This window comes from Podarcis liolepis (assembly GCF_965112155.1).
Source record: "Podarcis liolepis genome assembly, chromosome: 11".
Classification (NCBI taxonomy): Eukaryota; Metazoa; Chordata; class Lepidosauria; order Squamata; family Lacertidae; genus Podarcis; species Podarcis liolepis.
This window is the reverse complement of record NC_139565.1, coordinates 55,688,600-55,713,502: the sequence shown is the minus strand read 5'-3', so window position 1 is coordinate 55,713,502 and position 24,903 is coordinate 55,688,600. Positions and strand designations below refer to the sequence as shown.

The window sequence follows — 24,903 nt, the reverse complement described above, 5'->3', positions numbered from 1 at the left end:
GCTCCCCAGCCTGGCTTTGCACTGCAAAGTTTGCAGCAGCACGTGCAACAAAATGGCGTCCAGCATTCAAAAAAACCCTCAGCTTGCATTAACTAGCCACACACAAGGCATGCAAGCTCCACCACCCAGTCGTTCTTAGACTTCTTATTGGGTGAGCAACACAGCCAAGCAACACAGTTGGAGCCACCCTCCTCCCTGGCTGGCAGGGAGGGAGGGAGGGAGGGAGAGGATCTGCTTCCTTTGAAATTTAAGGGACATCATTTAAGGGACATTTAAGGGACATCCATCCATAAGGGACAGCAGCGGGACATGGCGCTGGAATAAGGGACTGTCCCTTCAAATAAGGGACACTTGACAGCTATGCAAGGGACAGCTCCACATACTAAGCTTGACAGAGTTAACCTTTTACCTATGAACTGTTACCATTCTGTAATCTGCCAACATGGCCAGATGTTTGTTCACCCGCAACTCCCCTGTTTTATTCCTATCTTGAGAAAAGCAAAGGGGCTTAAGAGACAAGGAACTTGGTTAAGCAGGTATTGTTAATGTTGCTTGCTAACATAGCACAATGCACAGGTAGTGGAAATGTTTTTGGAGCTTCAAAGTGGTTATACTGGAAAACACAGGTAGGGGACTCGCAGCTAACCGAAAGTCAAGTATTTTGTTTTGAAAGTTAGTGGAAACTTTGTTGGGAAGATGCAAGGACAATCAAAGAAACATTTAAACATTTCAGTGTAGCTCACACCTCTCATTGTGTTTAAGGTACATATGCAAGAGGCTCGTTTATAATCATATTTTGGGAATTATTCATGTCCATATGTAGCTGCATTGTTTTATAGTTTCTGGATGTTTCGGGATCATATTATAAAGTAGTTGTGTTCTGTATTAAAAATCAAGCACTTCTAGGAGCTGTTCCTTTTTGTTTTCCAGTGTATTTCTTATCAATTAAAAAATTGGTGTGGAGCAAGCTAGTTTTCATCCCAAAAGTGTGGCCCAGAGGGGGGGAAACTGAGAACCACTGTGCTATAGTCAGTCATTTGGAAGCACTTACAATGCCATCTGTCATTCACTAAAGGTGTCCAGAGATGGAGACTGCTAACAGATCCCTGTCTATTTCCTTGCAAGAGCTTCACCTTGGCTCTGACAAGAACATTAATAAAAGAGTGTGTCGGGGTAGCGATGCTGAGCGACGGAAGCTACAAGTCAGTGCAAATCTGGAGAACACAGACAGGCTGTAGCCTAATAAATGGTACCCTTTCTACAGCCTGAGTCATCCCTTGATGTGCTGGTCTTTAATGAAAATCAATGCTGCCCTGCCTAGGACCAAGTTACATGTTTGAAATGCTGCGGATAACAAATGGCAGTAGCTCTTGTCTTGCCTCCCACCTCGCTCAGATTTCTCTGGAGCCAGTTTAGTCTCAAGGCGAGATCAAATTTCCTTTAGATGCAAAAGGGGTGCAGTTATACTTGTGCCAGAGCTGGATGGGGCAGAGACCATCTCATACCCTCTAACACTTGGAAGCCAAAATCTGGCACACCACATTCCCAGACACCATCTTCCCATTTTTTTTATTGTGGGACTAGGCGGCTGTTATGTACTGAGCAATAGGATCCAGAATGCAGCAGTCTGATTGGTCCGCAGGAGCCACCCAATCCAGCTCCAAGTGGAAGTGAATCAGCGACCTGATTGGCCTGCAGGAGCAGCCAATCAGGCTTCTGAAGGAGGTGAATCCGCAACCTGATTGGTCTACAGGAGCAGCCCGGAATTAGCCAATCACGTGGGGCCCATTGTGTAAATAATGTATATATAGCTAGACATTTTGGGAAAAGATTCATTCATTGCTACTATGAGCTGAATAAAGAGCATGAAATTCACACTCGACTCCAAGTATATTTCAGCAGCCATTTCAGTTGCTGTCTTCTTGAGCAATTTCACACCATGGTTTTCTCCCCTAAAAAGTGTGGGGGGGGGGGGACACACAGTGCCTCCAAACACAGAGATCACAGCTTCAAGAAAAGTGCTTTTTCCAGGGAGGGGGAAATTGCCACATGAAATCGCACAAGATCATGGCAGCCATAACAGGATACTTGCGGGTTATGCAGTCTCTACAGCTTACTCAAATGTGGAACTTAAAGTGGCAAAAAGATGGTGTTATGTTATAAAGGTTTGATTTTTCTCTGCTTGGCTCAATGGGTCGGCTGGCACCAGCTTAGAATAGGGGTAACTTGTTGTGTCTTCCTATACCTAGGATTGTCCTGCCATCAGTTTTCATGCAGCTATAGGGGCCTGTTAAAAAGCTGGCAACCCCATGGTGAGCGAAGTAACTGTTTTGTGTGGGTGGGTCTGGAGAGCTAGAATTTGGGCAAAAGGTCTGAAAGGGAAAAACCCAGAACAAAAGGGCATTTTCCCCAAGTACTGATACCCACCAGAGGTGTGAGGTTGCTATGGCAACATGCCGACAAAATGCTGTGTATGAGGAGGCCTGAAATAAAGAACAGCAGGATCCAACAGTTTCAGAAGTTTCTTTCTTTTTTAATTTAAAGACCAGCAAAGTCACTCCGAATCAAATTTGTTAGATTTCCAGTACGCTTGGGTCTCCAACTATTGTTGGACTTCAACTCCCATCATCCCTAGCTAGCAGGATCAGTGGTCAGGAACAATGGGAGTTGTAGTCCAACAACAGCTCGGTACCAAAGTTTGAGAAATACTGTGTTGGGCTGCAATCTTGAACCCACTCATTTGGGAATAAACTCTGTTGAATTCAATAGGACTTATTTCTGAGTAGATGTGTTATGTACTGAGCTTGGATCCTAGAACAATAGGCAGGTAGGATCATAGAAGGCAACAAAGCCTGCAGGAGCAGCCCAATCAGGTCCCAGGAGGAAGTTAATCAGCCTATTAGGTTGGTAGGATCCTAGAATGCAACAACCTGCAGGAGCAGGAGGGAAGCAGAGTCAGCCAATCACAGGGGACCCATTGTGTAAATAATGTATATAAAGACTGAGGTTTGGGGGGGAATTCATTCACTGTTTACAAATGCAAAGCATCTTTTCTGTGCTTTGATAAATACTTCCAGTTTCTTTCATCTTTGAGCTGACTCTGGTCTCTTTCTGATCGCCCTGGAGGAAGCTCAGTGGAGTGAAATGTCGAACCTGTTTCCAGTATACAGCTTAGGACAAATCTCTTTACCTCGGTCAGCCTCTGGCTATTTTGGACTACAACCCCCATCAGCCTCAGCCAGGCTGAGCTTGCTGAGGCTGATGGGAGTTGTAGTCCAAAACATCCTAATGGCCTTAGATTGAGAGAGGTTGGTCTAGGCCTTTGGATGACTGGATTCTCTTCCTGTTTTGTTGCTTTGTGATGCTCTGCTTTTTGTGGTTTTTGTTTATTATAGGAATGTAAATTGTACTTACCTTATTTGTGGTATTTTTGCAACTTGCTGCGGGACCATGATTGGGGGGAAGTGGGGTGGGGTATGGGAAAGAGATGTAAAAATAACAAACAAAAGTATTACCAGCCCTGAAAATGGAATAATGCCTTCAGGCTGCACTCCTGTATGTTTTTTACTGAGAAGTAAGCCTCACTGAGGGGACACGGGTGGCGCTGTGGGTTAAACCACAGAGCCTAGGACTTGCCGATCAAAAGATCAGCGGTTCGAATCCCCGCAATGGGGTTGCTCGGTCCCTGCTCCTGCCAACCTAGCAGTTCGAAAGCACGTCAAAGTGCAAGTAGATAAATAGGTACCACTCGGGCGGGAAGATAAACAGCTTTTCCGTGCGCTGCTCTGGTTCGCCAGAAGCGGCTTAGTCATGCTGGCCACATGACGCGGAAGCTGTACACCGGCTCCCTTGGCCAATAAAGCGAGATGAGTGCCGCAACCCGAGTCGGTCACAACTGGACCTAATGGTCAGGGGTCCCTTTACCTTTAAGCCTCATTGAACCCAGTGGGACCGACTTCTGAGTGCATTGGGTTAAACTGTTTGATGTAGCATATTAATCTTGGTCCCACAACAGGCCAGGCCAACAAGAAGCAAACGGAGACAGGGCTCCTGCACCTTTAATAGCCGCATAGATGGAGAAATTTCAGCAGGTATCTCCTACACAACTATAACAGGGGGCACATCGTTGTCCTCTTTTCTTTTGCATCTGGTCCTTTACGAACAAATCGGCAGTTCCACAGCCTATGGCGGTCTGCTGCCTCGTCTGCAAAATTACTTCAGAAAAACTAAATGTGTTCTCATTTCTGGCCTGCCTTCTGAGGGTGGTGCTCTGAGTGATCAATCTAGATGCACCTCTGTTGGCAAAGAAACTCCCCTCCCTGCTGCAATCACGAGAATCCATGTGTCCATAATATATATACACACACACACACACACACACATATATATATCATTTCCAACAATAATTTAACATATTTTCATATCTTATACAGTGTTTTAGACTTCCATCAACCGCATCTTGCAATACTACTAGCGAATCTGTTTATTACAATTGCTTTCCAAATAATCCAAATATTTACTCCAGTCCTCCAAGAATCTCTGGTCCCGCAGGTTTTGAATCCTTCCTGTCATCTTATCTTATGTAATTCTGCATTCTCCATTAATTTCACGTATAAGCTCAAGCTATAGCTTAGGGTGCCACTCTCTTGGGGGCCCCAAGAAAATTTAAGGGGGGGGGGGAATGGATGTACATTTCCAGAATATAAGATAAAAAACAAATAAAATAAAACCTACATACAGCAACAGTGTTTTGTGTTGTGTAGGCTCCTATGGTGTAAGTATTGGGCCCTGCCTGCTAGCCTGCTCCCTAAAATATCACTGGTTTGCTCATTTCTATATATAGGGTGCCTACATTCTGCATATTTTGTTATGTGCAAATGCCTTTAGATACCTATTAGGTCCACAAATTACCATCTAGCATATAATCAACACAAAAAACACAGCGACAATTTGTTGTTGACAAAGGTCAGCTGGACATATAAAGGGCCCCATTTAAATCCGGCCCTGCGCAATCGCAGCGCCTGGAGGGGGAAAAGACTCTCCCAGGTGCGTCCGATCGCGCACGTCCAAAATACAATCCCTCCATCTCTCTCTCCTCCCCTCGAAGAGGAACTACATTTCCCAGGAAGCTTAGCGCGTCCCTTTCTTTTTTAAAGTCTATGCACGTGGCTCGTTGGGAGGAGTTGGGAACGTCACATTCCTGCATTCTCTTAGCCTGTGTCACAGGAGCCCGGTTTCTGTGTCGTTGGACAGCCTGGAAAAATAAGAGCGAAAATAAGCCCTCCTCCTGCCTCCACCTTCCCAAGCTCTTCCCAGTCGGGACTCATGCACCTCCAAGAAGGAATCTGACCCCCTTCCCCTTTCCTTCCTCCCTCGGAATCCACCCAGAGGCTCCCTTTTCCTCCTCTCCAGCCCAGCCTTGGCTCTCCAGAAAGGTAATCATCATCATCCGGCGCTGTTGTGGGTTTGGGCTGCTATGGGGTTATCTGTAGGGCTGTGTTAATGCGCGCGCAAGGGTCCTTTTGTGGGCATCCGTGCTGCGCCTCGATTGCCAGCAAATGACTGGTGGTGATCTATATCCATGCGTACGCGCCCGACACACCACAATACCTCCCCAGCCTGGAGGCGTTGCAATAAAAGGGACGAGGAGGGAATCCTCCTTTTTACGCATAGGATCCAAACGCGTTTTTACGCATTGGATCGCGCGCAGGTGATGGTGGTGGAGCCCTTTCTCCCGGGGAAAAGCGAGGAAGAGAAGGCGAAGGGCGCTCGGGGTCTCTCCCCTGTTGTTGTGGCGGCTGCGTGACACCCGCGTAACTCAGGCGGGGGGCGAGGCGGGGCTCCCCTTTGTTTTGCAACCGGGGGACCAAGTTGCAAGGTGTTCCTGCGTTATTGTTGCGGGGGGGGGGCGGGAATCTCTGCTTCAGATCAAAATAGGAAGAGCCGGCTGCTCCCTTCCCCCAGTTTCCTCTTCTCCTCGTCTGCATAGGCCAAAACTGGAACGGAGTTTATTTTGCTTTCTTTTCTCCCCCCACAAATCGGTCCCATGTGATTCTCTCCCCACCCCCCTTCTGCGTGGATATGTGCGTGTCGATTGCATGTTCAACTCCCCCTCCCTCTTTTCTCCTTCCTCCCCCTTCATGTCGGCTCCCCCCACCCCCACCCGCTTTCTCTCTCCCCCCCCCCCCACCTCTCCGTTTCCAACCAGTGCAGTTTATGTCCGGGAAAGTCTTTTTCTGATTTGCAGCCCGGGCCTGGTGGCATTTATCTCAGCCCTTTTATGAAAGGCATCATTCCGGCATGATCTCTCCCGAGACGCGCAGATAGGCTCCCTTGCCCGAATTTGGGCGGGGAGAGAGAGAGAATGGATGTTACTCGTAGTTGTAATTTTTCACAAGCTGCGCTGTGTGTAGTAAAAGGATTCAGACTCACCCCCCCCCCTATTTAAAACCCCCTCGCCTATAAATCCTTGAAAGCATGTGTGTAATTTGATTTGAGCGTATATTATGCAACTGCGTATGTCTTTTTGGAGGGGTATTTTTTGGGTGGGGAGGAGAGGTGGAATGGAAGATTTGTGATCTCTCCAGGATTTCCTGTGTTAAAAAGTCCTCCAGAATCATAACCCTCCTCCATTGATGATGTATCTTGAGGTCATCTCCCTCCATCCCTCCCTCCTCCGTAATACGCGATTAATTGTTCAGAGGCTATTGTAATCCTTTTCAGCTGCCCAATGGCCCTGGCTGCTTTACACAGATTTTTCTGAGCGATTCCACATCCACACACACCGGGCAATGGCTTGGATTGTTTTGCTCTGTCCGAGAGGTGGTGGGGTTCACGCAATTTCGGTTAAATCTGGAATGTTTCAAGATTGCATTATGGAAAGGAAGAGCCGCGGCCAGCACGGTCCAAGCACCCGTAGGATTTTAAAAATGTCCTGCATTGATAGATACTCAGGTTTGCCGTGTTATTAAAATGCAGATCTTAGATTATCCGGATTTTCAATGTTCTGGGGTTTTAAGTGAGCCAAAGGGTATCCTTTGTGTGTGTGTGTGTGTGTGTGTGCGGGCAGCACATTATGTTCAGGCAGTGTGCAGTTCTACACAACGCTCTGTTGGGTGACAGTGTGATTTGGGGCATATCCTAGCTGGATTCCTTTTCCATATATCAAAAAAAATCTAGCAGATTTCCATTAAAACAATTAGATTTAGTTTGCACGGAAGCCGGTGGCCTCATTTTGAGTGTTAATTCTTGACGTGGCAAGAACATTTCCATTCCGAAATCCCTGATATCGTTTTTAATCTCACGCTGCCTTGTTACCAAGGGGGAAGGAAAGGGGTTTGAGCGATAGATAAGAACAGAACATCCCAGAGCATCGTCTCCTAGTACTGTCATAGAGCAGAGGCTAAGGTGCTTTGCCATTGGTGACATTTCCTGCATTGTCCCATTGAATCCAGCTGTGGTTACCCCAGGCATGTGAGCATAGGATTGCAGCCTTAAGATCCATCCTCTCTGCATGGATAATGGGGAGCGATCCTAGGCTGGATCAGCTTTCAGGCACGTTATGGGTGCGGTCCATTTTTAAAATATATATAATATATTTTTCCTGCAGTGGTTTTTATTCTGGTGCTTCGGGGTGATTTTTGTACCTGCTGCCCTTAACTCATCAATCTTGTAACAAGGCGCAACTCCTAGGTGATCATTCCTGCCATTCTTAGTTATGGGGAAGGATAAATGCTTCCAAAGGCCAGAAAGCGGAAGGTGAGTGGGGTGGGGGCTCTTGCTCCTAGCCTGTGCCACGTAAGAGCTTTCTGTACATGAGTTTATGCTGCAGTATTGAGGGGAAGAACAGATTGTGGGGGGGGGGGAGCAGCTAGATCAGAGAGCAAGGCTCTCTCTTTCTGCCACAGTCCTTCCCTTCCTCCAGCTTCCTTCAGGGGAAACACATCTTTGCATTTAGCAAAATCGCCAGCGGCTCTGCAAAGAGCTGTCTATGCTTTTTATCTGCTGTATTTAAGAGGATGCTCACCTCAATGTGGTGTCAGGTTTGTGAAATCAGGCGCCGAAATGTCCGATATCTTGACGGCTGGATACTGCTGCTTCTCAGAGGTCTAGTGGGCAGCCGGATTTGAATGGTGGGCTTCTAATCGGAAACACAAACTGCTGTTCTTTTAATCCAAGTTTTTGTAGGTGGGTAAATTGGAAAATGAATGGAGCTTGGATACACTAGCGTGTGCTGTATTTTAGGAGCAAACCGTTTCCCCTTTTCTCATTCAAAGTGCACTTTCTCTCAATGAGAGCTAGAAACTTGTACAGAAAAGTATTTTTGTCCTATGTGAAATGAAATGGTTTATCTCGTGTGCCTTTGCAGTACACGCAGGAAGAATTTGCTTTATGAATCCTTGTGCAGTGGGATTGTGTGTCATTAGCAAATCTTTGGGGCGGCACAGATCACAGTGTGTTTGCCATTTCTAGAGCAAACTGCTGCATTTTGGCAGTAGGATATAATCATAATATGGTACGTAGCCAAGGCTTGTCCTCTGATTACAGCCATGGTAAAGGAGGTGAGACTTCGGCCACAATCCCAGGTTCGGATGACACACCAAGCCAAACAAGCATATCACACTGACCTAAGAAAACCGGAGAAGAGCAAAACACCTGTGATTTTCTCCTCTGAAACCAGCATGTTTGTGAAGTCATGGTAGGCCATGCTGGGGCTTGCTCTTCAAAGCAGACCTTTGAGTTCAAAGTAGACCTTTTAGCTTGCAAATCCACCCCCCCCCCAAAAAAAACCCTCTCACACGTGGGTTTAAAGATGGTTAATCACTGCCTTGGCATCACCAACCATGGTTAGGCCTAACCCTGGTTTGGAGCTGTGTTTTGGTGCTGGTTAGCAAATTCTGGCTAAGAGAGCCTGGCAAACTTTTAACAGTAGGTGAGGTCAGTACAGTGGTGCCCTGCAAGACGAATGCCTCGCAAGACGAAAAACTTGCTAGACGAAAGAGTTTTCCGTTTTGGAGGTGCTTCGCAAAACGAATCTCCTATGGGCTTGCTTCGCAAGACGACAATGTCTTGCGAGTTCCTGCTGTGTTTTTTTCCTTCCCCCCCTCTTTCAAAGCCTCTTATCTGCTGATCCGATCAGCAGATAAGCCGCTAAAAGCCACTAATAGCGCTAATCCGCTAATCCTTCAATGGGCTTGCTTTGCAAGACGAAAAAACCGCTAGACGAAGAGAATCACAGAACAGAATCACAGAACGGATTCTTTTCGTCTTGCAAGGCACCACTGTACTTAAGGTGACACTTAACGGTGATTAGGAAGGATAGAGGGGAATTTGCATCTGTTGTCAGGTCCCTGTGGAGAAGTGATCATAAGATATTCGGCATCTTACACCTAATCTATACAGTACTGTGGTTAAGTGATGGCATAGATAGCTATGCACATTGCTCTCAGTGTGACTCCAGAACTGGGAACTCTATCTCTGCGAGGGGTAAACTACAGTTCCCATGATGCTTGTGTGTGTTTTAAATGTAAAGTGTGCATGCAGTCTTACAGTTGTAGCCCCAGACACTGATGTCACTGGGAAAGCTATTGTAGACCTTGCTGTTTCTGTACCATTCTTCCTTTAAACCTGGTGCCTTCCAGCTGTTTTGGACTACAATTCCCATCAGCTGCAATCATGTCATGATGGCTTTTGTAGTCCAAAACATCTAGAATGCACCAGGTTGGGGAGGGCTGAGCATGAACCTATCTGGAAAGGGAATAAGAACCAGATCTTAAAATATTTAAAAACAAAATAAAAGTTCAGCAACTCTTGCTAATAAATATACTGCAACCAAGTTAGGAATGACCAGCCCAGGAATGCCTTAGGAATTAGAGGAATTCTAAGCAGTAGGTCCTCAGAACTCATTGGAGGAGAGGGGATTTCACATATCTGGTGCCCCCCCCCCCAGGATGAATGCATAATTTTCCTTGGCAGGTCATAGTTCAGCTAATGGAACTACTTCTTTCCAAAATGCCTTGTATGAAATGGAAGCAACCTTATTTGTTGCAGGGAGAGGAATGGGCCTAGGGGCTGGGCCACTTTGCGTGGTGGTAAATGAATCTGCCTTTCGCAAAGTCAGAGCATTTGTCCATCTAGCCCAGAGATGCCTGTTCTGACTGGCAGTGGTTCTCCAGTTTCTCAAGGCGAGGAGGGCTCTCCCCCCCCCCCGGTGCACCAGATATGTTGTTGTTTAGTCATGTCCGACTCTTCGTGACCCCCTGGACCAGAGCACGCCAGGCACTCCTGTCTTCCATTGCCTCCCGCAGTTTGGTCAAACTCATGCTGGTAGCTTCAAGAACACTGTCCAACCATCTCGTCCTCTGTCGTCCCCTTCTCCTTGTGCCCTCCATCTTTCCCAACATCAGGGTCTTTTCCAGGGAGTCTTCTCTTCTCATGAGGTGGCCAAAGTATTGGAGTCTCAGCTTCAGGATCTGTCCTTCCAGTGAGCACTCAGGGCTGATTTCCTTCAGAATGGAGAGGTTTGATCTTCTTGCAGTCCATTGGACTCCCAAGAGTCTCCTCCAGCACCATAATTCAAAAGCATCAATTTTTTGGTGATCAGCCTTCTTTATGGTCCAGCTCTCACTTCCATACATCACTACTGGGAAAACCGTAGCTTTAACTATACGGACCTTTGTTGGCAAGGTGATGTCTTCTTTTTAAGATGCTGTCTAGGTTTGTCATTGCTCACCAGATATACCTGGCCCTTTTTAACTGGTGATGCACCAGGGACCTCCTGCAGAAGAATCATATGTATCCTTACCACTGAAATCCTGTCTATTATTTTTATTTTTAATCCCACTTTTACTCCCAAAGGAGCTCAGGCTAGCAAATAAATGCTAAAACAAAAACATCCTTAAAACTATTGCAATGCAGATGCAGACCTGGAAAGCCCTGCCCTGGAAAGGCTCTTAGGAAGAGGGAAGTTTTTAAATAGGCGCCGAAAAGATGACAGAGCTGGCCCCCAACTTTCAATGGGAGGGAATTCTAAGGGCCTGGATCCTATACTGTGTGGGGGACAGACCTCCTGATAATACGGTATCAGGAGGAGGCCATCCACAGAGGTATCTGCAGGAGACCCATCGACTGGGTAAACAGTGGTAACTCTGGTTACGTACTTAATTCGTTCTGGAGGTCCGTTCTTAACCTGAAACTGTTCTTAACCTGAAGGACCACTTTAGCTAATGGGGCCTCCCGCTGCCACTGCGCCGCCGTCGTGCGATTTCTGTTCTCATCCTGAAGCAAAGTTCTTAACCCGAGGTACTATTTCAGGGTTAGCGGAGTCTGTAACCTGAAGCGTCTGTAACCCGAGGCACCACTGTATAAAGTATGTGGAATATGCAGGCCTAGTTTGTTTATTTCATGGGTAGGCAAACTAAGGTCCAGGGGCCGGATCTGGGCAAATCACCTTCTAAATCTGGCCTGCAGACGGTCCAGGAATCAGCCTGTTTTTACAGGAGTAGAATGTGTGCTTTTATTTAAAATGTATCTCTGGGTTATTTGTGGGGCATAGGAATTCGTTCATTTTCCACCCCCAAAATATAGTCCAGCCCCCCACAAGGTCTGAGGGACAGTGGGCCAGCCCCCTGCTGAAAAAGTTTGCTGACCCCTGCTTTATTTAATGATTTTATTACATTTCTATATTGCCTTTCATCTGAGAATCACAGGGTGGTTTATTTGTGGTGATGCAGCGCTGGGAAAATTCAGCCAAAAACTCCTCTCTCTCTCTCTCTCTTTCTCTCTCTGGGGAATGGGGGAAATGTCCTCTGTTGTTCCCCTCCACCCGTTTTCATATCACACACTTGTGCCATGCGCATTCTAGAGATCTCACAGCTTGTTGACTGCACCACGGGCCGGGAGGGGGGTTGCAACTTTGATATGTGAAATATAGGCATTGCAGAGCTAACAGATGTCTCCTCCAAGCCGACACTTTTCAGTGGAGTCGGGTCACACATTCCACTTGCTATCCCTCACGTTTTGCAGTGGCATTCTCACAATCGCAGAAATCTCGGCCAACTGTGCCAATAAGCCTTGGCTGAATCAACGGATAAATCAGTGCAGATTTGCATATGGGAAAAACCAGTGAGTGGTATCTACTGTAGTGCCAAGTGAACATTCCATCGCGCGAGGAATTCCTGCTTGCAGAATGGAACCTTCTTTCTCTATTCCCCCCAGTAGGGCTGGGCGAAATATCATCCAAAATCGGCTAGAAGTCCATGTCGGTTTCATAATTGTTGACCTGGCAATATATCGTGAATCGTGGTGTGTGGTGTCTGTGCTATGTAAAAAAAATTATAATGTGGGGGAAACTGTGAAGCTAATCAGTTCTTCTCCATACCTCCATCCTTGTTTCAGACATCGTGATATATCAGTCTAATGTGATGTTTAGCTGGTGATATAACATGTTGAAAACCAGATATTTCCTTTTCCCCCCAAACATTTTTATTCATTTTATAACACAACTAAACAACACAAGCAGAAAAACAAACAATACAAACAAATTCTTGTTTTATCCTTATTTTTTCTAAACATTTTTAGGTGAGCTTCCCCAAGTCCCCCCATCTGATTTTCATTTTACCTCATCTTTAGCAGTTCTAAATTTCATAATTTCTAGCCATTTTTTATCGCACTTTTACCATAAAAATCTTCACATTTTATCACTTACAAATAATACTATTTTAAAATACACTATCCTCTACTTCTAACCCTACAGCCTATATCCACTTCCAGAGCTATTCTAAGATTTAAATATTAACATTTTTTTTCCCCAAATATTCTTTAAACTTCTTCCAATCTTCTTCCATCGTCTCTTCTCTCTGGTCTGAGTCTCCCAGTCAGTCCGGCAAGTTCCATATAGTCAAAAACCAGATATTTCCTACTCCACAGCTATGTTCCAGGGGTTCCCCAAACAAACTGTTCCAACACCAATATTTCTGAAGAAAATACGTTTTCCTTCCTCCACCTGATGCATTTCCAGGTATTGTCAGACTCCCTCCTGTCATCATCTGAAGGGCTGAAGGTTAGGAAACTCTGGGGTACATTCTTCCTATTCTTCACGGGTCCTTAAAGGTAAAGGTAAAGGGACCCCTGACCATTAGGTCCAGTCATGGCCGACTCTGGGGTTGCGGCGCTCATCTCGCTTTATTGGTACAGCTTCTGGGTCATGTGGCCAGCATGACTAAGCCGCTTCTGGCTAACCAGAGCAGCACACGGAAATGCTGTTTACCTTCCCTCTGGAGTGGTACCTATTTATCTACTTGCACTTTGACGTGCTTTCAAACTGCTAGGTTGGCAGGAGCAGGGACCAAGCAATGGGAGCTCACCCTGTAATGGGGATTCGAACCGCCAACCTTCTGATTGGCAAGTCCTAGGCTCTGTGGTTTAACCCACAGCACCACCCACGTGGCGTCACGGATCCTTGTGTGAACGCAATTAGATATTTAAACTTGGGATAAAAGAAAAGCCTTATATATTGAAATGAACACTGCCTCCCATGTTCCCAACCATCCTTTTGTGCCTCTTTTGCCCGTTACTCAGTACGTTCCATCTCTGAGAAGTCCTGAAATGTTTGCAAGTCAGATTAATACCTTAACGAGGCAGTATCCATTACGATATGTAATGGTTTCCCTTTGTCCCAAGTTGAAATACCTGTTGTGTTTTCTGTAAGTGCCCCTCAAGCAGTGTGTTGCTTGAAACATCCCGATTGGATTTTTAAAAGGATTTAACAGGTTCAGTTAATTTATGTCGCCTTGGATCGGTACGTTGCAGCAAACTGTGGCCTACACATGCAAGATACACCATTGCTGTGTAGAATGCAAAATTGAATCTTGCCATTTTTGTAAGATCATAGAATCATAGAGTTGGAATAGACCACAAGATCAGGCAAAGAATAGCAGGTAAGTTCAGTATCCTTTTGTTTAGGTGTTGCTGAATCCGTGGTCTGGCTCAGTTGACATCAGACGGCTCTCGAGTTGCCATAGTAGCCCCTTGAGGATTCCCCCAGAGGAAGGGGTTTCTGATCCTGCTTATGATGGTGCAATCAACACTAAATCCGCAGCTACTCCGATGACGTCAGGATGGTTACGTCAGCCTGTCAGGATCTTGCCCTGCTACACAAAGCCTTCCTGAGTTACATGGCTGCTCTTTGTCTTTGGTCTGTGTGCATTTAGGGCTCATTTCTCCCCCCTCAAAGTATTCTGGGAACTGTAGTTTATTCCTTACAGTCCTCAGCATCCTTAACAAACTATAGTTGGATACCAAAGTTGGGTGCTTTAAATTATTATTATTATTATTAATAATAATAATAATAATATAATTTATTATTTATATCCCGCCCACCTGGCTGAGTTTGCTGGCCTCTTCTTCCCTTTGGCAAATGACTACTGTTGAAATGGCGACGAGATCGCATTGGCCTATTTATTCTGAATGTTTATAAGTGATGCCAATAAAGGTTTGATGATGATGCTGGTGATGATCTGGCTGAGTTTCCCCAGCCAGTCTGGGTGGTTCCCAATTGCGTGTTAAAAACAGTGGCAAAACCAATTCATTTCTGTAGCGAGGTGAGTTTCTCTCACACTTTTCTGCACGCATGTTGTCCTGCTGCCTCTTTTTGGTTCTTTACAGTGGTGCCCCGCAAGACGAATGCCTCGCAAGACGGAAAACTCGCTAGACGAAATAGTTTTCCGTTTTGGAGGTGCTTCGCAAAACGAATTTCCTATGGGCTTGCTTCGCAAGACGACAATGTCTTGCGAGTTCCTGCTGGGTTTTTTTCCTCCCCCCCCCCCTTTTCTAAGCCGCTAAGCCGCTTATCAGCTGATCTGATCAGCAGATAAGCCGCTAAAAGCCGCTAATAGCGCTAATCTGCTAATCCTTCAATGGGCTTGCTTCGCAAGACAAAAAATCCGCTAGACGAAGAGAATCACAGAACGGATTCTTTTCGTCTTGCGAGGCACCACTGTACCTAGTGTTGCACGCCACCTCAGTCTCCTGAGATTCCAGGGGTTCCAGGCGCATACCCAGGATTCGTGTTTCCTTTTGGCAATGAGGCAGAGCGGAAACTGTGGTGTCTTTATGATATATGGTTTACACATATATACAACCTGAGCCTATGATGGAGGGGTTCACATCATTAGCACTCCAAGAGGATCTTGCTTCTCCCATAGTTGCAGCCTTTTCAAAAAGAGCAATGTGCCTCTTTTCAAGGTTGGAGCTGACCTATTTGGTTGCATAGTTCCTTTTTGGGCTGACCAGAAGAAGATTCACAAAACAGATTGAAATCTGGTTATCTTGTTGTTGGAGTTCTATTGGAATTGCACCAGCAACAAGTATACATATAGTTATTGTCTTGGACTTATTGCAAGAATATTAGGATGGGGGTTTTTTTACAATGCCAAAATAATAATGACATACACAACTCAATGTAATGGTGCCTCGGTTTTTGAACGTCTCTGTTGATGAACGTTTTGGAACTCGAACACCATAAACCTGGAAGCAAATGCTTTGGTTTTCAAACGCACCTGAGAAGACAAACCAGAAACGTGGCTGCCTTATTGATATTTCCGTTTTGAGTTTTTGGTTTTCAAACGTTTCGGAACTCAAACAGTCTTCCAGAAAGAATTATGTTCGAAAACTGAGGTACCACTGTATTGAGTTGTGTATGTCATTATTATTTTGGCATTGTAAATAGCATTTGAGACTTTAAGTATTAGAAGGCATTGAACTTTTGTACGTTACTGTTAATGAATTTTTGTAAACCACATACAGAAGTATTTAGTTTGTGATTTACTTCTCTGTATTCCTTGGAAAGTTGTATCGATCTCTGGCTTCCCAGCCTGCAGCCCTCTAGGTCACATCACAGCAAGTTCTGACCCTCTCAAACTCCTGCTTTGATCTTTTAAGAGTTGGGGAAGAAGCCCCCACCCATTTCCTTTGTTCTCCTAATGGCCCATCACCCAGGTGATTACCCGAATCCGGGAAGCTTGCCTGGTTTGTTCCTCCCTCTGTAATGTATCGCCAGATCGTGATGTTTGGCTGGTGATACATCGCAATGTTGAAAACCTGACATCACCCAGCCCTAGAGTAAATGCTACTCAAGTCCAGAGTGGAGTCCCTAAGACAGTTGGGTGGTGCCTTGTATGCCTCCTTCCGGCAACTCCCGCAGCCAGGCTGGTGCCAAACGCATTGCTCTGCTTTCCTTTAGTGAGGCTGTGTGTGTGTGTTCTTTGTTGTCTGCGCAGCCCAGGACCTCCAGGCGCACTGCCCAGGTCTGCGCCCCAGAGAGGTCACAATGCTAATGTGGTGGTTTGACTTCACCCTGGGGGAACACTGCTTTGTGTCTCAAGACCGACGGATGCCAACAGCCACCCACCAGGGAAGTTAGTGCTTGTCCTTATCATGGGGGTATTCAGTATTCGGAGCTGCCTTTCAGTGGTTCAGACAGTAGTGTGTTGTTGATTTCTTCCACAGGGAGAGGGATAGAAAACTAAAACCAGCACCTGCAGTTTGAAGGGATACAGTCCAGGAAAGTCCTGTCCCACTATATTTTTCTGATTCCCAACCACCTTTCTTTTTTTAAAGCTCTCTGTAAGTTGCAGCAGTTCCTGCCATCTGGCTATGCAAATGCTCATGCAGGATTTTGTACTTTGGGTCCAAGGGTAAAGCTTGCATCATGCAATCTGATCAGGTTAGTTACGTTGCCCTTGGCTGAACAGCAAACACACACACATGCTGTCTGCTGTGCAGAGAGTGCTGTCCGGTAGTTATACTGCTTGAAAGGTAGCTAAAAGTTTTCCTGACTTTGCATCAAACATGTCTTCCAGGTGCAAGCCACAGTCTCTTTCTCAGAGGATGCTGGGAAGCTTGGACAATTGGTGGGCTCCACATATTATTATTATTATACCCATCTGGCTGGGTTTCCCCAGCCATTCTCCATCAAATATCAGATGGAGATTGTTACCTTGTCTGGGGACCATCCTTCTAGGCCTGATGGGAGTTGCAGTCCCCAAGATCTGGAGGGCACCAGGTTGGGGAAAGCTGGAGTAGATCATTACACAGATTAGAACCGAGGTACTTCCCTTTTGAACAAATTGCTCTTGCTGCAGGCTGTTCTTAGAAACACAGCTGTCTCCCTGTGACTTTTCCATGGGGAAAGGTTCAGTGGGGCAGTGGTAGAACAAATACTTTGCATGCAAGAGGTTCCAGGTTCGATCCCTGGCGCCTCCACGTAGGGCTGAGAATGTCGCCTGACTAAAACCCAGGAGAGCTGCTGGCGGTCAGTGTAGACAGTCCTGAGCTATAGATAGACCAGTGGCCTGACTTGGTGTAAGGCAAGTTCCTGTGCATTTACAGCAGGTCAAAAGTGCGTCCATCTTGCTCTCCGTGGCAGCATCTCTCCTGGGTGTTTTCCATATACCTGCTTCTTGTTGGGGGTCGAACCTGAACCCGTTTGCATGCAAAGCAGACAGTCCAGCCACTGAGCTGTGGTTCGCCCTTTCTTGCGTGTACAGTCGTACCTCGGAAGTCGAACGGAATCCGTTCCAAAACGTTCAGAAACCAAGGTGCGGCTTCCGATTGGCTCCAGGAAGCTCCTGCAGCCAATCGGAAGCCACATCGGATGTTTGGGTTCCAAAGAACGTTCGCAAACCGGAACACTCACTTCCGGGTTTCAAGGTACAACTGTACAGTGGTACCTCGGGTTACAAACACTTCAGGTTACAAACGCTTCAGGTTACAGACTCCGCTAACCTGGCAGTAGTACCTCAGGTTAAGAACAGGATGAGAACAGAAATTGCACTGCGGTGGCAGCGGGAGGCCCCGTTAGCTAAAGTGGTACCTTAGGTTAAGAACAGTTTCAGGTTAAGAACAGACCTCTGGAACGAATTAAGTTCTTAACCAGAGGTACCATTGTATTGTAAGCTGCTCCGAGTACAAGTCTTTGTGTGGGAAATGACGCAGCCTGTAGTAGGATTGGGCATCAGTTGTGCAAAACAAACGGCGAAAAATCTCAATGCTCAGGATAAACGGCACATAAATAAAAGGCAAATGTGCTGACATTGTATATATACCTTTCCTCGAAAATGTGTGCGCTCACACAAACACACTTCCCTGGGGAGATGTGCATTCCTCAAAACTCTGGAAGCCAGCCAGAATAGACCTCTGGCAATACAAGGGCACTTCATGCATTAACAATATCATATGTGCTGAGATTATTAAGGTGGTTGTTGTTGATCAGTCAGTGTTCATTTCACAGCAGGCTTCTCCAAGTTGGTGCCCTCTAGACATTTTGGATTTACATTTCATGTGTTGGCACTGTCTGGAGCGTTAGTCGTGATGCTCTCTTCGGAGAGCTGCTTCAGAGTATAATCATCCTCCAACAAGAGGCTTCTTCTAAAATAATTTTTAGTTACACATGCTCTTTTTTGTTGTTGTTAAAGGCTCCAATTTGTAGTTAAAATGGCATCCTTCCAGTTTTGGTTTAGAAAAAATGTGAGTTGGCTACTTAGGAATCTGGGGATGTCTGGATGTTGTTTAGTTGTTTAGTCGTGTCCGACTCTTCGTGACCAGAACACGCCAGGCACTCCTGTCTTCCACTGCCTTCCGCAGTTTGGTCAAACTCATGCTGGTAGCTTCGAGAACACTGTCCAACCACCTCGTCCTTTGTCGTCCCCTTCTCCTTGTGCCCTCCATCTTTCCCAGCATCAGGGTCTTTTCCAGGGACTCTTCTCTTCTCATGAGGTGAAGTCTCAGCTTCAGGATCTGTCCTTCCAGTGAGCACTCAGGGCTGATTTCCTTCAGAATGGAGAGGTTTGATCTTCTTGCAGTCCATGGGACTCTGGATGTCTGGATAAAAGGGATCAAATCTTGGAGAGCGTGCAGTTATGCATTCTCGACTCTGCAACCTCAGATCAAAAGTAAATTCTGTCGGCCTGAATGGAGCTGACTCCTGAGTAAGCGCAACCAGGTTCAGGTTGCAAGTTGTACATTATCACACTCACATCCTCTTGTGATTAGCCGCTTGGCAAGAGACGCTGCAAGCTGACTCCTTGGGAGCAGTAGCCAAACTTGTTTTGCTGCACACATGAGTCCTTTTAGACACAGTCTGGGACAATGGGGGGTTTGCACGCTATGACCTCCTTCTAGCAATTCAATATCAGATGCGTGAAGACACTCTCAACATCAAGCACGACTTACTCAGCTTCTAGATTCTGCTGCAGGTTTCTGTTGGTGCACAGCCAGGCTTTATTTATTTATTTATATTTTTGGCATTTGTGGGCCACCCCGTAACAAAACATTATCTGTGCAGTTCTCAATTATATACCGTTTTTTTCGCTCTATAACACGCACCCGACCATAACACGCACGTAGTTTTTAGAGGAGGAAAATCCGTAGGCATGCCACCCATAGGCATTCCCTCCATAACACGCACAGACATTTCCCCTTACTTTTTAGGAGGAAAAAAGTGAGTGTTATGGTGCAAAAAATACGGTATATATTATTAAAAAAAAAGTTTCCATTGCCTGGGGTTCCCATTGCCTTGGAAGGAGATCTATCTTTGTGTAGATCTATGGGCACACCAACCCCAATGCAGAACAAAGAAACAAACATTATAAGGAACTTGTAAAAGTGTTAGTAATAGTAATAATAATAATATATTTATACCCCGCCCATCTGGCTGGGTTTCCCTGGCCACTCTGGGCGGCTTCCAACAAAATATTAAAATACAGTAGTCCATCAAACATTAAAAGCTTCCCTAAACAGGGCTGCCTTCAGATGTCTTCTAAAAGCCTGGTAGTTGGTTTTTCTCTTTGACATCTGCTGGAAGGGCGTTCCACAGGGCAGGTGCCACTACCGAGAAGGCCCTCTGCCTGGTTCCCTGTAGCTTTGCTTCTCGCAATGAGGGAACCGCCAGAAGGCCCTCAGCGCTGGACCTCAGTGTCCGGGCAGAAAGATGGGGGTGGAGATGCTCCTTCAGGTATACTGGACCGAGGCTGTTTAGGGCTTTAAAGGTCAACACCAACACTTTGAATTGTGCTTGGAAACGTACTGGGAGCCAGTGTAGGTCTTTCAAGACCGGTGTAATGGGGTTTCCGTGGTCGCAGATCAAAGCGGTCAAGGTCATGTGGCTTTGCCAGTGGGTGTGTTCAGAGTGCTGCCTGGTCCTGGCTTATTAGAGAATCTCTCCCGCCCCCCGTTATTTTGGTCTGTTGATGTGGACAAGTCTGAGTGACCACCACCAGTGTGGCCAACCCTTGTCCTTAACTTGGCACATCTAATTCGTGTTTGAAATTAGCCAGGCGCCAGGTACTTTTTGCGACTGGCAACTGGTCCAGTTGCGACCTAGCCTTAAGAACAGCTAAAGCCGTTTTAAAAACAGCACCGGGGTCTAGGTTTAAAAACGACACAGAATGAACACACATGGCAGAGTCCCTTTTACATTGGCTTGTGCTGATAGAAAATACTTAGGTCCCTGTCTAGTTGACAGCGTTGGATCCAGAAACATTCCTAAACTGTGATCCTGATCTTGAGCACAGCACCTTCCATCACAGGCTGAATACCCCTGCAACACGCTGTAAATCCGACTGCCTATGGAAATGATCAGGGCAGCTTCGAATAACCCAAAACAGGGTGTTACAATAGCTAACGGGGACCGGACATTTTGAGTGCACGCGAAACAGTGGTAGGGGATGTCTTTTGGCCTGAGGGACGCATTTGGTTCTGTTTTTTGTTTTCCCCCCAATTTTTTTTATTGATTTTCCAAAATTTTAAACAAACAAACATAAATCATAACTGAACTTGGTCCAATCTAAGTAACGTTGTTAAATGACTTCCTCAAATTCCCTTGACTGAATTTCATTATATATCATTGTAACGGTTTTCCAAAATAAAATCCCATAACATTTACTTAGTCCTCTTAACATCTCTGTTTCTTTTCATCTTAACTTTAAACATGTTGTTCTATAACTTCACATATTTAAATCCTTAGCCTAGCTATTTTTTTGCAAGTGTTTCTTTTTAATTTATCTTAGCATATTTGAGTAAATAGTCTTTGAAATTCTTCCATTCTTCCTGGTGCTCCTCCTCCTTCTGGTCATGGACTCTTCCTGTCAGGTCAGCTAGCTCCGAAAAATCCATCATCTTCATCTGCCATTCCTCCACTGTTGGTACTTCTTGTGTTTTCCAATTCTTGCCTAATAAAATTCGAGCTGCAGTTGTGGCATACAAAAACAGTCTAAATCTTTTTGGGGCAATTCCAAACCTATTATTCCAAGAAGAAAGGCCTCTGGTTTCTTAACAAATGTGTATTTCAACATTTTTTTTCAATTCATTATAAATCTTCTCCCAGAAGTCTTTCACCTTGGGACAGGTCCACCACATTTGATAAAAGGTACCTCCTTTTCTTTACATTTCCAGCATAGATTATCATTATTGTGATAAATCTTTGCTAATTTTACAGCGGATAAGTACCATCTATACATCATTTTCATAATGTTTTCCTTTAACACTGTACATGCAGTGAACTTGAGGGGGCCGCATTTGCTTCTGGGCAGTCTTCAGGGGCCGCATGCCAGTGGTTTTGCGAGGCCAGGGACAATAGTGAGTGGAACAATGAATGTAGTTTTTACCTTTGTGCGCTAGCTACCTTTGTGCATACCCCTCCTAATTCTCCACCCCAGGAAACAAGAGCCATTATCGGAATTCAAGGACACATCCCAGTCAGGTAAAAACTTTCAAGCAGGGTGTGGATCAGGGCAAGTACTGTCTGTAGGTTGAGGAGGGTGTGTGGCCTGGGGAGACTTCTGAGGGCCAGGTTGAGGGGCTTTGAGGGCCGCATTTGGTCTCCAGGCCGGAGGGTCACTTCTTTTGCTCTGGACATTGTCATCCCTTCTTAATAACACCAAGAATGGGATTTATAGTTGCGACTTTGCATGCTGAAAACATTGTGGGAATTGTGAATGACAACTCCATTTCAGTTTAGAGTTGGTTGCAGCAAAAAACAGCCTTGGGGCCCATTTAAAGACTAAAACTTAACATAGCACAAGCTTTTATAGAGTCTGCTGCAACAGATTATCTATACAATGGTACCTCGGATTAAGTACAGTGGTGCCCCGCAAGACGAATGCCTCGCAAGACGGAAAACCCGCTAGACGAAAAGGTTTTCCGTTTTTGAGCTGCTTCGCAAGACGAATTTCCCTATGGGCTTGCTTCGCAAGACGAAAACGTCTTGCGAGTGTTCCGATTTTTTCCCGCTTCCCCCCCCTTTTTCTAAGCCGCTAATCCGCTAAGCCGCTAATAGGGTTGCTTCGCAAGACGAAAAAACTGCTAGACGAAGAGACTCACAGAACGGATTATTTTCGTCTTGCGAGGCACCACTGTACTTAATTTGTTCCGGAGGTCCATTCTTAACCTGAAACTGTTCTTAACCTGAAGCACCACTTTAGCCAATGGGGCCTCCTGCTGTCACCAGGCCGCCGGAGCACGATTTCTGTTCTCATCCTGAAGCAAAGTTCTTAACCTCAGGTACTATTTCTGGGTTAGCTGAGTCTGTAACCTGAAGTGTATGTAACCTGAAGCGTATGTAACCTGAAGCGTATGTAACCTGAGGTACCACTGTATGCAGTTAAGAAAAATAGATTTTTTGGGTGGGGGGGGGGATACTGGAGGAAGCCTGAAATTGGTTTCCTGGTAGTTGAAATTCTTGTACTGCAGGATTTTGAGCCTAGTTGGTCTGCAGGATTAATTAAAAGCCACATTCCCGCTGTTCTGGGTTTTCATTAAGCACTTATCTTCGTGTGTTTTTTGCTTTCATTGAGGATGGTTAAAAAACGTGGCTGATGAGCTCGCTGAACTTTGACCCTCTTCTGCTTCATCTGGATAGTCCAGCTTGACCCATCAGAGCTCCACAAAGAATCTCTGATGAAGATTTGGATCTATGCCCTCCCCGTCCTGTAATATAATTTCACGTAAAGGTTAAGAAGAGCCTTGGAAGAAAGAGAATTGCGTGTTAGCTGCAGATGGTGGAGAAACCCCCGGAGCGCAGGTTTCGCTAGAGAAACTGCAACCCTGTGATCAGTTGACTGACCGATATTTAAAGAATTAGTTCAGTGACATGTAACAAAGAGAATTGGCTAATCTAAAGCAGAACAAAACAAAAAACCTTGTCTACTCATATAGAGGAATTCAATGTCTATTATCTCCTGTTATTCTAATTCGTAGTTGTTGTTTTAATTGAGTTTTCCAGAAACAAACACAGTTAAGCAATATGAAGTGAATCATAATAAATTGAGAGGAAAGATGGGGAATGGCTGGTAGTCCAGACCAGCCACGTAGAACAAGGCTATCAATGGCTACCAGCCGTGATGGCTGTCCTCTGCCTCAATGGTCAGAGGTAGGAATGCTATCAATATATCTTCAGGCACAAGGCAAAAACTTTCCTCTGTAATTATTATTATTATTATTATTATTATTATTATTATTATTATTATTATATTTATTTATACCCCACCCATCTGTATGGGCTTCCCCAGCCACTCTGTGCGGCTTCCCAAAAAAATATTAAAATACTGTAATACATCAAACATTAAAAGGTTCCCTAAACAGGGCTGCCTTCAGATGTCTTCTAAAAGTCTGGTAGTAGTAGTTCTCTTTGACATCTGGTGGGAGGGCGTTCCACAGGGCGGGTGCCACTACTGAGAAGGCCCTCTGCCTGGTTCCCTGTAACTTGGCTTCTCGCAGTGAGGGAACCGCCAGAAGGCCCTCGGTGCTGGACCTCAGTGTCCGGGTAGAACGATGGGGGTGGAGATGCTCCTTCAGATATACTGGACCGAGGCTGTTTAGGTCTGTAACCAGGCCTTTGACGAAACAAAATAAGAAAATTCCTTCCAGTAGCGTGTTAGAGACCAACTACAGTGGTACCTCGCAAGACGAATGCCTCGCAAGACGAAAAATGCGCTAGACGAAAGAGTTTTCCGTTTTTTGAGTCGTTCCGCAAGACGAATTTCCCTATGGGCTTGCTTTGCAAGGCGAAACGTCTTGCGAGTTCTTGCGAGTTTGTTTCCTTTTTCTTAAAGCCGCTAAGCCGCTAATAGCCGTGCTTCGCAAGACGAAAAAACCGCAAGACGAAGAGACTCGCGGAACGGATTAATTTCGTCTTGCGAGGCACCACTGTAAGTTTGTTATTGGTATGAGTTTTCGTGGGCATGCGCACTTCTTCAGATTCCCACATGGCTACCTACCTGTAACCAGGCCTTTGACCTTTAACTATCTGTGGCCTTTCAGAGGTGGGTGGGATGTTTTGAATGCATTTCCTTTTCCTCTTAATTTTAATGTATCTACGTGGGGCTTTTGTCTGTTTGTTGGGTTCTAAGTCACTTTGGTTTGCCCTGGGCAAGATAAAACTGGTTGGCCGCTCTAAGACCAGGGTCATAGGCTAAATGGGACAGTTGCTCCATCTGGCAGGCTTTTATGTTTTGTTTTGTTTTTAAATGTTTTTAAATGTTTTTATTAGCAATTTCAACATAACAAAACATAGAATATTCATTATTTCCCCCCCTTGCCATCCTCAAACCCTCCCCCCGAGACTTCCCTCAGCTCCTTTCTCTGATTTCTCAACCCATATTATTCTTCGCATGTTATAAAATTAGACAAATCCTCACATTATATATCTACCATGTTATCAATCAATAAATTTGTGTATGTTTATTCAAAACCTGCCAAGGAGTCCAAATAATTTTGTTGTCTTTTTAAGTAATTTGTGAAAAGTTCCCATTCTTCTTTAAAGTCTCAGTTGTCCTTAACTCGCAGTTTGTATGTCAGTTTGGCCAATTCTGCATAGTTCATCAATTTCTCTCGCCACTGTTCTTTTGT

The 24,903-nt window shown here is 45.4% G+C and overlaps 1 protein-coding gene across 7 annotated transcripts in view; it reads left to right on the top strand.

Annotated features, from left to right (window-relative positions):
- Positions 1–5,181: 5,181 nt before the first annotated feature.
- CTIF (cap binding complex dependent translation initiation factor) overlaps positions 5,182–24,903 on the top strand; it is a 198,614-nt gene continuing 178,892 nt past the window's right edge. For 6 of the 7 annotated variants that reach the window (XR_014517245.1, XR_014517246.1, XM_083465981.1 and 3 more), the window contains exon 1: positions 5,193–5,435. The gene's annotated coding sequence lies outside the window, so the exon portion shown is untranslated. Of the gene's footprint in view, positions 5,436–24,903 lie in introns of all 7 variants that reach the window. The other variant, XR_014517244.1, reaches the window with a different exon arrangement.